Source organism: Schistocerca cancellata, unplaced genomic scaffold (assembly GCF_023864275.1).
Source record: "Schistocerca cancellata isolate TAMUIC-IGC-003103 unplaced genomic scaffold, iqSchCanc2.1 HiC_scaffold_262, whole genome shotgun sequence".
Classification (NCBI taxonomy): Eukaryota; Metazoa; Arthropoda; class Insecta; order Orthoptera; family Acrididae; genus Schistocerca; species Schistocerca cancellata.
The window spans coordinates 25,001-30,000 of NW_026046284.1; the positions used below are offsets into that span (position 1 = coordinate 25,001).

The 5,000-nt window shown below is 53.3% G+C and overlaps 1 non-coding gene across 1 annotated transcript in view; it reads right to left on the reverse strand.

Annotated features, from left to right (window-relative positions):
• Window positions 1-1,649, reverse strand: part of LOC126113854 (small subunit ribosomal RNA) — a 1,906-nt gene extending 257 nt beyond the window's left edge. Inside the window, exon 1 of the ribosomal RNA XR_007524935.1 lies at window positions 1-1,649. This exon is cut by the window's left edge and continues 257 nt beyond it. This is a non-coding gene — a ribosomal RNA (small subunit ribosomal RNA).
• Between the last annotated feature and the right edge of the window lie 3,351 nt (window positions 1,650-5,000).

Consider the following 5,000-nt stretch of genomic DNA (forward strand, 5'->3'; position numbering starts at 1 on the left):
CAATCCCTAGCACGAAGGAGGTTCAGCGGGTTACCCCGACCTTTCGGCCTAGGAAGACACGCTGATTCCTTCAGTGTAGCGCGCGTGCGGCCCAGAACATCTAAGGGCATCACAGACCTGTTATTGCTCAATCTCGTGCGGCTAGAAGCCGCCTGTCCCTCTAAGAAGAAAAGTAATCGCTGACAGCACGAAGGATGTCACGCGACTAGTTAGCAGGCTAGAGTCTCGTTCGTTATCGGAATTAACCAGACAAATCGCTCCACCAACTAAGAACGGCCATGCACCACCACCCACCGAATCAAGAAAGAGCTATCAATCTGTCAATCCTTCCGGTGTCCGGGCCTGGTGAGGTTTCCCGTGTTGAGTCAAATTAAGCCGCAGGCTCCACTCCTGGTGGTGCCCTTCCGTCAATTCCTTTAAGTTTCAGCTTTGCAACCATACTTCCCCGGAACCAAAAGCTTTGGTTTCCCGGAGGCTGCCCGCCGAGTCATCGGAGGAACTGCGGCGGATCGCTGGCTGGCATCGTTTATGGTTAGAACTAGGGCGGTATCTGATCGCCTTCGAACCTCTAACTTTCGTTCTTGATTAATGAAAACATACTTGGCAAATGCTTTCGCTTCTGTTCGTCTTGCGACGATCCAAGAATTTCACCTCTAACGTCGCAATACGAATGCCCCCGCCTGTCCTATTAATCATTACCTCGGGTTCCGAAAACCAACAAAATAGAACCGAGGTCCTATTCCATTATTCCATGCACACAGTATTCAGGCGGGCTTGCCTGCTTTAAGCACTCTAATTTGTTCAAAGTAAACGTGCCGGCCCACCCAGACACTCAATAAAGAGCACCTTGGTAGGATTTCAACGGGGTCCGCCTCGGGACGCACGAACACGCACGAGGCGGTCGCACGCCTTCGGCTCGCCCCACCGGCAGGACGTCCCACGATACATGCCAGTTAAACACCGACGGGCGGTGAACCAACAGCGTGGGACACAAATCCAACTACGAGCTTTTTAACCGCAACAACTTTAATATACGCTATTGGAGCTGGAATTACCGCGGCTGCTGGCACCAGACTTGCCCTCCAATAGATACTCGTTAAAGGATTTAAAGTGTACTCATTCCGATTACGGGGCCTCGGATGAGTCCCGTATCGTTATTTTTCGTCACTACCTCCCCGTGCCGGGAGTGGGTAATTTGCGCGCCTGCTGCCTTCCTTGGATGTGGTAGCCGTTTCTCAGGCTCCCTCTCCGGAATCGAACCCTGATTCCCCGTTACCCGTTACAACCATGGTAGGCGCAGAACCTACCATCGACAGTTGATAAGGCAGACATTTGAAAGATGCGTCGCCGGTACGAGGACCGTGCGATCAGCCCAAAGTTATTCAGAGTCACCAAGGCAAACGGACCGGACGAGCCGACCGATTGGTTTTGATCTAATAAAAGCGTCCCTTCCATCTCTGGTCGGGACTCTGTTTGCATGTATTAGCTCTAGAATTACCACAGTTATCCAAGTAACGTGGGTACGATCTAAGGAACCATAACTGATTTAATGAGCCATTCGCGGTTTCACCTTAATGCGGCTTGTACTGAGACATGCATGGCTTAATCTTTGAGACAAGCATATGACTACTGGCAGGATCAACCAGGGAGCTGCGTCAACTAGAGCTGAGCAGCCGGCCGCCCGGGAGTGTGTCCCGGGGGCCCGCGCGAACACGCAAGCGTCCGCTCAATTATTCTGCAAACAGGAGGAGGCTGGGCTCCCCTGCACAATACACCTCGAAACCCTCTCAGGTCCCGGCGGCGCGCAGCGCCGTCCTAAGTACTTGGTCGGGTTCGAGAGAGGCGCAATCGCCCGGAGTTAGGCGAGTAGACGCTTTAGGTGCGACCACCCGTGCTCCCAACTGAGCTTGCCGCTGCCGACAGAGGCCCGGGAGCGTGCTGTCGTGGCATTGCCGGCGGGAGACAACACGCGCCACCTACGGTGACCGGCAGCTCCAACGCCAGCGCCACAGAAGGGCAAAGGCCCCACGTGGGTGCCGAAGCGAACTCTCCCAGCACAGCGCACGTGCCAACACGTCCGCACAACTGCGATACAAACCACCAGCGAGAACCGCTGGGGCGACCGAGCAGCAGACGGCGTCGCGGCGCCGAGTGCCGGGCGGCGGCGCATCCTCAACGCACACAGTCCTCAATCGGACCAGCACACTGCAGATGTCCACCGCGCTTCGCACCGGGTCCGCGAGGACCCACTTTGGCTGCACGGCGCCGCGCGCAGGGTGCCCCGGCGCGCAGCTGCGCCGCCTGCCGCGTCCGTCGGCCGGCGCGCCTGCCACTGGGCGCCCCCACCAGCCGGCTGTAGCGCGTGCGCCCACGCACCGCGCGGCCAGCACGCCGGGCGGCCCCCCCTCACCGGCCGGGGACAGTCCCACCCACCCACAGCCGCGTATCGCTTCACACCCAGATTCACATTCACGTTCGTTGGTATGGTGGGGACCGCTTCGTAGCTGTACCGATCGTTGCCCTCACAGATGTACCTCCAGCAAGATCAACCGCACCACAACGGGTTACCAGTTGTTCATTTGCGTAACGTCACCAGTAAACGTACACGTCCATCCCCGTTTGCAAAGTCAACTATTATTGCATGCCTGCCTGTCAGGTGTCAAGACACACTACATTCGCTCACATCCACGCAACAAAATGTGCCCGACTAGAGGGCACGTGGAAGGTGCCCCCGTACATATGCGATCTCCATTGCGCGACCAACTGTCAACCGGCCTCTGTAGCATGTCGCAGATGTGGAACGCGGGGCACCGTGCTATCACATTGTGTGAGAAGAGACTACTACGTCTGCATACACGCGCCACTACATGAACAGACGGCTCATGCTGATCGCCATCCACTGCGTCCATTACTCCCACACGTCTCTATGGCGTACCACACTGCAATGCAGCTGTTATGGGGAGATGACACATAGCTGTGTACACAACATTCTGAGCCGGTTGCGGTTGGACAACAATACATTAATGTAACGTGTCATATGCCAATTACAGAGCAGGGTAAGGCACAACGTGGGTTAGGTTAAGGCACAACGTGGGTTAGGTTAAGGCACAACGTGGGTTAGGTTAAGGCACAACGTGGGTTAGGTTAAGGCACAACGTGGGTTAGGTTAAGCCACAACGTGGGTTAGGTTAAGCCACAACGTGGGTTAGGTTAAGGCACAACGTGGGTTAGGTTAAGGCACAACGTGGGTTAGGTTAAGGCACAACGTGGGTTAGGTTAAGGCACAACGTGGGTTAGGTTAAGGCACAACGTGGGTTAGGTTAAGCCACAACGTGGGTTAGGTTAAGCCACAACGTGGGTTAGGTTAAGCCACAACGTGGGTTAGGTTAAGCCACAACGTGGGTTAGGTTAAGCCACAACGTGGGTTAGGTTAAGCCACAACGTGGGTTAGGTTAAGCCACAACGTGGGTTAGGTTAAGCCACAACGTGGGTTAGGTTAAGCCACAACGTGGGTTAGGTTAAGCCACAACGTGGGTTAGGTTAAGCCACAACGTGGGTTAGGTTAAGCCACAACGTGGGTTAGGTTAAGCCACAACGTGGGTTAGGTTAAGCCACAACGTGGGTTAGGTTAAGCCACAACGTGGGTTAGGTTAAGCCACAACGTGGGTTAGGTTAAGCCACAACGTGGGTTAGGTTAAGCCACAACGTGGGTTAGGTTAAGCCACAACGTGGGTTAGGTTAAGCCACAACGTGGGTTAGGTTAAGCCACAACGTGGGTTAGGTTAAGGCACAACGTGGGTTAGGTTAAGCACAACGTGGGTTAGGTTAAGGCACAACGTGGGTTAGGTTAAGGCACAACATGGGGGTAGATTGCGGTACAATTGCGTTACATTGCGGTGCAAATTGCGTTACATTGTGGTGCAAATTGCGTTACATTGCGGTGCAAATTGCGTTACATTGCGGTGCAAATTGCGTTACATTGCGGTGCAAATTGAGTTACATTGCGGTGCAAATTGAGTTACATTGCGGTGCAAATTGAGTTACATTGCGGTGCAAATTGAGTTACATTGCGGTGCAAATTGAGTTACATTGCGGTGCAAATTGAGTTACATTGCGGTGCAAATTGAGTTACATTGCGGTGCAAATTGAGTTACATTGCGGTGCAAATTGAGGTAGGTTAAGGTGCAACACAGGTTAGGTTAAGGTGACATAGGTTAGGTTAAGGTGACATAGGTTAGGTTAAGGTGACATAGGTTAGGTTAAGGTGACATAGGTTAGGTTAAGGTGACATAGGTTAGGTTAAGGTGACATAGGTTAGGTTAAGGTGACATAGGTTAGGTTAAGGTGACATAGGTTAGGTTAAGGTGACATAGGTTAGGTTAAGGTGACATAGGTTAGGTTAAGGTGACATAGGTTAGGTTAAGGTACAAACTGGGTTGTGTTATGGTACACATTGCGTTGTAGTACAGTACACGTTAGGTTTGGGTACGGTACACAATGTGGTATGGGATGGCGTGTTGTGGGGGGGGGGGGGGGGTGAGGTTCGTTGATATCGACCGTAGGACGTGGATGCCCGAGGCAGCGTCAGTGTGTCAAAGGAGTTATGTCACGTCGGGATGCGCTTTCCGCCAGTGAGAGGGGGGGGCGAGCCGTGTCTGTGGTTGCGGCAGACCTGTGTGTTTCATTCCTGCCAGTGTGTTTGTGCTGTAAGACGAGGCAGTGTGGTGATGTTGGGTGCACCCCTGTGTAGGACATGTGTGGGTGTTGGTGGCTTATCTGAGCAATTGTGGTTGTCGGACGAGTGGGATATTCTGTTTTATGATTGGACCTCCTGGCCTGGTTATCATAGTCTGGTTGGTGTACTGTGGCGGATAGGATGCACCGGACGTTGGTCCATGCCGGTGCTTAATTATTGTATCTGTGTTTGTTACAGGCAGAGAGTAGTGTGTGATAGAGTGTGTGGGTGATAGAGTGTGCGGGTGACGTGTGGTTCGTTTTGT